At 41.5% G+C, this 11,445-nt stretch overlaps 1 pseudogene; it reads right to left on the bottom strand.

Moving 5' to 3' along the window:
• Positions 1-209: 209 nt before the first annotated feature.
• Positions 210-1,252, bottom strand: LOC121460465 (annotated as a pseudogene).
• Positions 1,253-11,445: the final 10,193 nt, after the last annotated feature.

The following is an 11,445-nucleotide window of genomic DNA, read 5'->3' on the forward strand; positions in this document are numbered from 1 at the left end:
TCACATCTGTTTGCCACCAGCAAACAAAGTCTATCTGGGAAAAAAAAAAAAATGCGGCTACCAAAAGGCTGCTCTTGGCTCCTGGTTTTGTGGGTCAAGAAGCCCTCTTTTTTCTTTTTCTTTTTTTTTTTTTTGTTGTTGTTAAATAATTTACCAAGATTTTCAAGACAGTTCTGTCCAGCAAAATCCACTACTACTCCCTTAGTGCGTTATAAATGGAATTTTCTTCTACTTGTATCCATTTCCCGTGGCTTATGGACCCACTCATACTCTCCGTATTTCGAATCAAAGGTTCCTTTCTGAAGAGAGCGTAATTTTAAGGTGAAACGTGGTCCAAGTTCCTGAATTTCCACTTTCTTTTCACTCTTGAATATGTATCTGTGAAACCTGAAGAAGATGTAATCCCGCTGATTGTGGAAGGTGGCAACCTGCCTTCCAATAAATTGAGGATTATGAGGAAAGAGAGAAGCAAACATACGTCCAATAGAATGGCCTAACCATGTTGTAAAGTTATTCAGAATTATCTCGGGAACATGCTTTGTGGGGTCTTTGCCTCGCCTCTTAATTTCTTTACGAAGACGAACACTACTCATTTTAAAATGAGCAGTTGGACCATTTGGCAAGTGACTCAAAATAAGGCCATTCGGTGTTTTACGATCTTCATTAATAACGATCAGGTCTGTGAAATCTCTTGCAATGCACTGTGGAATAATTTTTTTCAGAGCCAGTCCTCTTCTGTAATACACGTGTGAATCTGGTATTACTGTCGAGAGCTGCTCGCAGAGCCCTACTGTTCTCCCATGAGGTCTATCCGATGTCGTGATGAGAATCTTAGGAGATGTCTGCCTGTTGAAGTAGGAAGCAAATTCATCTGTAGCTCCATCATAAGCCACCTCTTCATCATTGGGGTCTACTGTGGTTTCATCGTAGACTCGTTGGTTGTCAATGGTCTTGGGAATAGCCTTCGGTGGAGCCTTATCACCAAGAGCCTCTCTCGCTTTTTTAAGTTTCTTCTTAGCTGCCAACTTTTCCTTGCGCTGCTGCTGTTTCCACCGCGTGAACATCAAGTGTCACCGCTGTTTGTTCTTAATCTCCGAGATACTGAAGCCCCGGGGAAAGGCCGCTGCTTTCCGGGGCTGCGCCCCATCGTCCCATTGTCCGCCACCGCAGCCTCCTGAGGCTCTTCGGCAGCGGCTTTCCTCTTCAAGCCTCGCTTCCCGCCAGCCACACTCTTTTCGCCGGCTTTCGCCATGTTGTTAGCCTCTGTACGGAAACGGAAGTGCCAAGCCCTCTTTTTTCTTAAGCTTTCTTAAGTTGTATGTGGATCCATGTCCCCATGTTGGGCATCATTTGTAAACAAAGATTGCTTGTTCATTTTCAAGCCACCCAGACCCGAATAATCACACAAAAACTATATTAATTACAACACTGTTTGGCCAATGACTTAGGTGTATTTCTAGCTAATTCTTACATCTTAAATTAACCCATTTCTATTAATCTGTGTATTACCACAAGGTTGTGGCCCACCGGCAAAGTTCTGGCATCTTTCTCCTTTGACAGCCACATGGCCTCTCTCTGACTTCAGCTTCTTTCTTTCTGCATTCAATTTAGTTTTCCCCACCTAGCTCTATTTTGCCCTGCCATAGGCCAAAGAAATTTCTTTGTTAACTTATGGTAATAAAACATATTCATAGCATACAGGGGGAATCCCACATCACAACTTCAAACAAGGGAGATTAGTTTCCACTTCTTGGAGGAAGATACATGAAGAATTGTGGACATTGTTCAAACAAATACTAACTCTCTGTCAGAGAAGCCTGTAGAGTTATATCTACAAATTTAGTATAATTAGCAAGAACTTAATCAAGTTCACTAGGTACAGAATCAGTACATGAAGGTTGAGTATACTTTATGTTGGAGTTAGAAAATATAATTTTAAAAATGAAATGCAGGGCTAGAAGGATAGTTTAGCCTATAAAGTGCTTTCCTGAGTTTTATCCCCAGAACTCACATTGCAAAATGTCAAGCATGGTAGCACATGCTTAAAAATCAGTCACTGGAAAGACATAGACAGACTAATCCCTGGGGTTTCTCAACAAGCTAATCTACTTGTTGAGTTCTAGGTCTGCAAGAGAGACACAATCTAAAAAAAAAAAAGTGGACAACACCTAAAGAACAACACACACATGCAAGACATACCTATATATACCTAAACATGTTAACCCCGGTAGGAAGGCTCAGTCACTGGGAGTGGCATTTCCTAGCCAGAGGATTGTATACTGTATAAGAATAGAGAGACATGGAAAACTGATTCAGGAGGTAAAGGCACTTGCTTCCAAGATCAACAAACTAAATTTGGTCCCTAGGACTCACATGGTGGAAGGAAATGAATTTTCTCCAAATTTCTAGACATATAACATGTGTGTTTGTCTGTGTGTGCACATGAAGACACAGGCACATACACACACACACACACACACACACACACTCATGCCTACATATACGTGTACATGCCTATGCATACTCAAAATTAAATATTTGTGATTTTTTTAAGTGGAAAAGCAAGCTGAGCACTAGCATGCATTCATTCTGTGTTGGCTTCTTCTGAGCAGACGAGTGACTGCCTGCTTCAGGCTCCTGATAGACTGGGGAACCTTAACTTGGAACTGTGACCTGAAAGAAACCCTTTCTCCTTTAAGTTGCTTCGTCAGAATGTTATATCAAAATAAGAGGAAAGAACTAAGACGGTACACATGTTATACATTAGTTCTATAAACATGTTCACCTGACTTATATTTTAGTGTCCTGTGACCTACACCTCCCATGTCATCTTGATCCCAACTTCATGGCATATCCTTACAAACATATTTGGAAATTCCTAACTCATAGAAACCATAGGATGATGTGGTGGTTTGAAAGAAAATGGCCTCCAAAGAGAGTGGCACTATCTGGCTTTTTGGAGTGGGTGTGTCCTTGTCAGAGGAAGTATGTCACCGTGGACTCAAGCTTTGAAGTCTTATAACATTCAAGCCACATCTAGTGTTTCAGACCACTTCCTGTTGCCTGTGAGTCAAGATGTAAGAACTCTCAGCTTCTTCTCCAGCAACATGTCTATGTGCACGCTGCTTTGCTTTCCATTATGACAATAATCGACTGAATCTCTGAACTGTTCCTTCATAAGAGTTGCCATGGTTGACTTTGCCCCCACTGCCCTCTTTTGGCGCGTGGCATCGCCCAGCCCAGCCTATCTGGGCGCTGAGTCCGAGTACCCGGGGCTCCCGGGAGGCAGCAGTTCCTTTGTTTCTGTGGCCTGCCTGCACCAAGCGGGGTAGGCGCTTTGTCTGCGAGCTGCCCAACCAGCACAGAGGCCTGATCTTTCGGCGCCAGGAGACCCAGCATTGGGGTGAGTTTCTGGCCCACGGCGCCAGCCTGGGACGGGGAGCTCGGGGGTTTCTTGGCCCCCTGCCCTGCTTGGGCTCTCTGCAGGGCCTCTACTCCCCGGGTGCTGCCTCTTTCTTCCTGGCCCACCCAGCTTCCGTCCAGAGCCCTCCCCACTTCGCCCCCACTGCCCTCTTTAGGCACGTGGCATCGCCCAGCCCAGCCTATCTGGGCGCAGGGTCCGAGTATCCGGGGCTCCCGGGCGGGCAGCAGTTCCTTTGTTTCTGTGGCCTGCCTGCACCAAGCGGGGTAGGCGCTTTGTCTGCGAGCTGCCCAACCAGCACGGAGGCCTGATCTTTCGGCGCCAGGAGACCCAGCATTGGGAGAGCCAACATTGGGGAGAGACAGCGTTTGGTAGGCAAGGAGACCTAATCCGGTAAAAGAAGATCCATAGGGAGCATTTGGAAGAAGAGATGGGCCGACGTCAAGGCAAGAATTCGCCCAACAAGCTGAAAAGCAACATGAAGCTACCAGAAACAAGCGACCTCACAACGGGAGGACAAGAACCCCTTAATCAAGAGGAAGGAGAAAAGATTGACTTCATGAAAGTGATTGACACCCTTAAACAGCATGTAAAAAACGCCCTTATAGAAATGGATGAGAAATATAACAGAAAGTTTGAAGAATTGAATAAATCAGTGAATGATACCCTAGAAAACCAAGGAAAAACAATCAAACAGATAATGGAAACAGTTCAAGACCTGAAAACTGAAATGGAGGCAAAGAAGAAAACACAAACAGAGGGCCGTCTGGACATGGAAAATCTAGGTAAACGAATAGAGACTACAGAAACAAGCATAACCAGCAGAATACAAGAGATAGAAGAAAGACTCTCGGATTCTGAAGATACCATAGAGAAAATAAACACACTGATCAAAGAAAACAGCAAGTCCAACAAACTCTCATCACAAAACATTCAGGAAATATGGGACACAATAAAAAGACCAAACCTAAGAATAATAGGAGTAGAAGAAGGAGAAGAAGGGCAGCTCAACGGTCCAGAAAATCTATTTAATAAAATTATAGAAGAAAACTTTCCCAACCTAAGGAAAGATTTTCCTATGAAGGTGCAAGAAGCATACAGAACACCGAATAGGCTGGATCAAAAAAAAACATCCCCTCGCCATATAATTATCAAAACACAAAGCATACAGAATAAGGAAAGAATATTAAGAGCTGCAAAGGAAAAAGGCCAAATTACTTATAAAGGTAAACCTATCAGACTTACACCTGACTTCTCCATGGAAACCATGAAAGCCAGAAGGTCCTGGATAGATGTACTGCAGAAACTGAGAGACCATGGGTGCAAGCCCAGATTACTATACCCAGCCAAGCTTTCATTCACTATAAATGGAGAAAATAAAATTTTCCAGGATAAAAACAAATTTAAACAATACGCAGCCACAAATCCAGCCTTACAGAAAGTAATTGAAGGAAAATCACTAACCAAGGAGTCCAACAATGACCACAATAACTCAGACATCTAGAGACCCTTCACCAACACAAAACAAAGAAGGGAAACACACAAACTCTACGACTAAAAAAAAAAAATGACCGGAGTTAACAACCACTGGTCATTAATATCACTTAATGTCAATGGACTCAACTCACCTATAAAAAGGCACAGGCTAAGAGATTGGATAAGAAAACAGGATCCAACATTCTGCTGTTTACAAGAAACACACCTCAACCACAAAGACAGGCACCTACTCAGAGTAAAGGGCTGGGAAAAGGCCTATCAAGCAAATGGACCTAAGAAACAGGCAGGTGTGGCCATACTAATCTCTAACAAAGTTGACTTTAAACTTAAATCAATCAGAAGAGATGGAGAGGGGCATTTTATACTCATAACAGGAACAGTTCATCAGGATGAAGTCTCAATCCTGAACATCTATGCCCCTAATATAAAAGCACCCACGTACATAAAAGAAACATTGCTAAAATTCAAGGCAGCCATCAAACCGCACACACTAATAGTAGGAGACTTCAACACTCCTCTCTCACCAATGGACAGGTCAATCAGACAGGAACCTAACAGAGAAATAAGAGAATTAGTGGAGGTAATGAATCAAATGGACTTAACAGACATCTATAGAACATTCCATCCAAATAGGAAAGAATTTACCTTCTTCTCTGCAGCTCATGGAACCTTCTCGAAAATCGACCACATAGTCGGTAACAAAGCAAACATCCACAGTTACAAAAAAATATTAGTAACCACCTGTGTCTTATCAGATCACCATGGATTAAAGTTAGAATTCAACAAAAATGCTACCCCCAGAAAGCATACAAAGTCATGGAAACTGAACAGTCAACTATTGAACCATAGCTGGATTAAGGAAGAAATAAAGAAAGAAAGTAAAGTCTTCCTGGAATTCAATGAAAATAAAGAAACAACATACTCAAACTTATGGGACACTATGAAAGCAGTCCTAAGAGGAAAGTTCATAGCACTAAGTGCCCACTTAAAGAAAACAGAGAAAGCTCACATTGGAGACTTAACAGCCCACCTGAAAGCTCTAGAAAAAAAAGAAGCAGACTCACCTAGGAGGAGTAGAAGACTGGAAATAATCAAAATGAGGGCTGAAATCAACAAAATAGAAACACAGAAAACAATACAAAAAATCAATGAAACAAAAAGCTGGTTCCTGGAGAAAATCAACAAGATTGACAAACCACTATCCAAGCTAATCAAACGGCAGAGAGAGAATACGCAAATTAATAAGATCAGAAATGAAAAGGGGGACATAACCACAGACACAGAGGAAATTCAGAGAATCATTAGATCTTACTACAAAAGCCTATATACCACAAAATTGGAAAATGTAAAGGAAATGGATACTTTTTTAGATAAATATCATATACCAAAGTTAAATCAGGACCAGGTGAACAATCTAAATAGACCTGTTAGTCGCGAAGAATTAGAAGAGGTTATCAAAAACCTCCCTACCAAAAAAAGCCCAGGACCAGATGGTTTCAATGCGGAATTCTACCAGATCTTCGAAGAAGATCTAATACCTATACTCCTTAATGTATTCCACAAGATAGAAACAGAAGGGTCATTACCAAACTCCTTTTATGAAGCCACAATTACTCTGATACCAAAACCACTCAAAGACTCAACCAGGAAAGAGAACTACAGGCCAATCTCACTCATGAATATCGACGCAAAAATCCTCAACAAAATACTGGCAAATCGAATCCAAGAACACATCCGAAAAATTATCCATTATGATCAAGTAGGCTTCATTCCTGAGATGCAGGGCTGGTTCAATATACGAAAATCTATCAATGTAATCCAGCATATAAATAAACTGAAAGAAAAAAACCATATGATCATTTCATTAGATGCTGAAAAAGCATTTGACAAAATTCAACATCCATTTATGTTAAAAGTCTTGGAGAGATTAGGGATACAAGGGTCATACCTAAATATAATAAAAGCTATATACAGCAAGCCGACAGCTAACATCAAATTAAACGGAGAGAAACTCAAAGCCATCCCACTTAACTCAGGAACACGACAAGGCTGTCCACTCTCCCCATACCTCTTCAATATAGTGCTTGAAGTTCTAGCAATAGCAATAAGACAACATAATGGAATCAAGGGGATTCGAATTGGAAAGGAAGAAGTTAAACTTTCGTTATTTGCAGATGATATGATAGTGTACATAAGCGACCCCAAAAACTCCACCAAAGAACTCCTACAGCTGATAAACAGCTTTAGTAATGTGGCAGGATACAAGATCAACTCCAAAAAATCAGTCGCCCTCTTATACACAAAGGATATGGAAGCAGAGAGGGAAATCAGAGAAGCTTCACCATTCACAATAGCCAAAAACAGCATAAAATATCTTGGGGTACATCTAACCAAGGAAGTGAAAGATCTATTTGACAAGAACTTTAAGGCATTGAAGAAAGAAATTGAAGAGGATACCAAAAAATGGATGGACCTCCCTTGCTCTTGGATTGGGAGGATCAACATAGTAAAAATGGCAATTCTACCAAAGGCTATTTATAGATTCAATGCAATCCCCATCAAGATCCCATCAAAATTCTTCACAGATCTGGAGAGGACAATAATCAACTTTATATGGAAAAACAAAAAACCCAGGATAGCCAAAACAATCCTATACAATAAAGGATCTTCTGGAGGCATTACCATCCCTGACTTCAAACTCTATTACAGAGCTACAGTAATGAAAACAGTGTGGTACTGGCATAAAAACAGAGAAGTCGACCAATGGAATCGTATAGAAGACCCGGATTTTATCCCACAAACCTATGAACACCTGATTTTCGATAAAGGAGCTAAAAGTATAAAATGGAAGAAAGAAAGCATCTTCAACAAATGGTGCTGGCACAACTGGATGTCATCTTGTAGAAGAATGAAAATAGACCCTTATCTATCACCGTGCACAAAACTCAAGTCCAAATGGATTAAAGACCTCAATATCAGCCCGAACACACTGAACCTGATAGAAGAGAAAGTGGGAAGTACCCTACAGGAGCTGGGCACAGGAGATCGCTTCCTATGTATAACCCCAGAAGCACAGACATTAAGGGCAACATTGAATAAATGGGACCTACTTAAACTGAGAAGCTTCTGTAAAGCAAAGGACATAGTCAATAAGACACAAAGGCAACCTAATGATTGGGAGAAGATCTTCACCAACCCCACAACAGACAAAGGTCTGATCTCCAAAATATATAAAGAACTCAAGAAACTAGACTTTAAAATGCTAATTAACCCAATTAAAAAATGGGGCACTGAACTGAACAGAGAATTCTCAGCAGAGGAAGTTCAAATGGCCAAAAGACACTTAAAGTCGTGCTCAACTTCCTTAGCAATCAGGGAAATGCAAATCAAAACAACTTTGAGATATCATCTTACACCTGTCAGAATGGCTAAAGTCAAAAACACCAAGGATAACCTTTGCTGGAGAGGCTGTGGAGGAACGGGTACCCTCATCCATTGCTGGTGGGAATGCCATCTTGTGCAACCACTGTGGAAGTCAGTGTTTCGGTTTCTCAGGAAATTCGGGATCAACTTACCCCTGGACCCAGCAATACCACTCCTGGGAATATACCCAAGAGATGCTGTATCATATGACAAAAGCATTTGTTCAACTATGTTCATAGCAGTATTATTTGTAATAGCCAGAACCTGGAAACAACCTAGATGCCCTTCAATGGAAGAATGGATGAAGAAAGTATGGAATATATACACGCTAGAGTATACGCTGCGGTAAAAAACAATGACTTCTCGAATTTTGCAGGCAAATGGATGGAAATAGAAAACACTATCCTGAGTGAGGTGTCCCAGACCCAAAAAGATGAACATGGGATGTACTCGCTCATAATTGGTTTCTAGCCATAAATTAGGGCCACGGAGTCTACAATAGGTGAACCTAAAGAAGCTAAGTAAGAAGGTGAACCCAAGGAAAAACATATAGTTATCCTCTTGGCTAAGGGAAGTAGACCCAATTGCCGGGGAGAAAATTAGGATCTTGGGGGTGGGGTGGGATGGGGGTAAGGGGAGATGGGGAGAGAAAAGGTAGAAGGGAAGGAGGGGGGACTTGGGGAATCAGGAGAATTGGGATAAAGGAAAGGTGGATAGGGGAGCACGGAACCACAATTCTTAGTTAAGGGAACCACTTTAGGGTGAGCAAGAGATTTGACCCTAGAGGGGCTCCCAAGTGCCCAACATGAGGTTCCCAGTTAGTTCCTTGGGTAGCTGAGGATTGGGAACCTGAAATGACCCTATCCGAGAGCAATACTGACGAATATCTTGCATACCATCATAGAACCTTCATCTGGTGATGGATCGAGACAGAGACAGAGACCCACACTGGAGCACTGGACTGAGCTCCCAAGGTCCCAATGAGGAGCAGAAGGAGGGAGAACATGAGCAAAGAAGTCGGGACCACGAGGCGTGCACCCACCCACTGAGACAGTGGAGCTGATCTACTGGGAGCTCACCAAGGCCAGCTGGACTGTGACCGAAAAAGCATGGGATAAAACCGGACTCTCTGAACATGGCGAACAATGAGGGCTGATGAGACGCCAAGGACAATGGCACGGGGTTTTGATCCTACTTAATGTGCTGGCTTTGTGGAAGCCTAGCCAGTTTGGATGTTCACCTTCCTAGATATGGACGGAGGGAGGAGGACCTAGGACTTACCACAGGGCAGGGAACCTGTACTGCTCTGTGGACTGGAGAGGGAGGGGGAGAGGAGTGGGGGGAGGGGTAGAAGGATGGGAGGAGGGGGAGAAGGGTGGGAGGAGGGGGAGGGAAATGGGAGGCTGGGAGGAGGTGGAAACTTGTGTTTTGTTTATGTTTTTTTTCTTCTTTTCTTAATAAAAAAAAAAAAGAGTTGCCATGGTTAAAGTTATGTCATGTTTAAACTTAGAACTCAAAACCAACACTAATTTCAGAAAGCACACTAACACGTAGAAATTGAATAATGCTCACTGATCAAGAAAGAAATAAAGAAATTAAAGACTTCCTAAGATTCAATAAAAATGATCATACAAGATACCCAAACTTATGAGGCACAATGAAAGCAGTGTTAAGAGAAAGTTCATAGCATTAAGGGCCTACGTAAAGAAGCTGGAAACATCCACACTAATGAGTTAACAGCACACCTGAGAACTCTAGAACAAAAAGAAGCAAACTCTCACCCAGGAGGACTAGATGACAGGAAATAATCAAATGGAGCTGAAATCAATAAAACAGAAACAAAGAAAACAAAAGTCAGTGAAACAAAGAATTTCTTCGAGAAAATCAACAAAATAGGCAAACCTTCATCCAAACTAACCAAAAGGAAGAGAGAGAATATCCAAATTAACAAAATCAGAAATGAAAGGGGGGTCATAACAACAGACACGGCAGAAATCCAGAGAATCATTAGGTCATATTTCAAAAACCTGTACTCCACAAAATTGAAAACTTAAAGGAAATGGACAACCTTCTGGATAAATATCAATTGCCAAAATTAAATCAAGACCAGATAAGCAATTAAATAGACCTATAACTGCTAAAGAAATAGAAACAGCCATCAAAAGTCTCTCAGCCAATAAAAGACAATGAACTCAACAGATAGTTGTCAAAAATTATAAATGAGCAATAAATACAAGAAAAACCCTCTGAGCATGGTGGCACACACCTTTAGTCACAACACTGGGGAGGCAGAAGTAGGTGGATCTCTGTGAGTTCAATGCCAATCTGGTCCACACAGTGAGTCAAAGGGCAACAAGGGAAGGAGGATAAGAAAAACTGATCAACATTCTTAGTTTCTTGGTCATTGGGAAATGCAGATTAAATTGCATTCAAATTCTATCTCTCCACACTCCAGAAACAATAAATGCTAGTGCTGAAATGGAGAAAAAGAGATGCTTACACACCCTTGGTGAGAATGCACGCTAACGGAGCCAACAGGGAGGATCCTCAAAAGACTAAAAATACAACTACCATATGATGCAGGTATATTATTCCTGAGTATACACACAAAGGAATCTTAAGCATGCCAGAGATACCTGCACATCCATTGTACTCAACAGCCAAGATAGGGCATCAACCTAGCTGTCCATCAACAGATGAATAAATAAGAAGTGGTGCATATATCTATGGAGTTTTATTCCACCACAGGAAAGATGAGATTATTTCACTTTTAGAAAATGGAAGAAAATGGAAATGATCATATTAAGATAAATACTGAGCTTTTTCTCACACGCAGAAATACACATACATGCATGCACATACCTGACATGAAAGCAGGGAGACTATTCATAAAAAGGACAGAAACCAGTGAGAGAAGGTAAAGGGGTAAGTGTGAACAAAGTGTAATGATGGACACGAGAAACATCAGAACATATTACTTCGGGAGCTAATTTTAAATTTCTAAACACATATTTTTAAAACTATGGGAGGCAGAAGCCGGGTAACGTTTAGCTGCTCCAAGGAACTTGTTGGGAGCAGAAATTGCAATTCAATAAGATTTTGCA

Source organism: Microtus oregoni, unplaced genomic scaffold (genome assembly GCF_018167655.1).
Source record: "Microtus oregoni isolate MIOR12 unplaced genomic scaffold, Mior012 000020F_ref0000438, whole genome shotgun sequence".
NCBI classification, from domain to species: Eukaryota; Metazoa; Chordata; class Mammalia; order Rodentia; family Cricetidae; genus Microtus; species Microtus oregoni.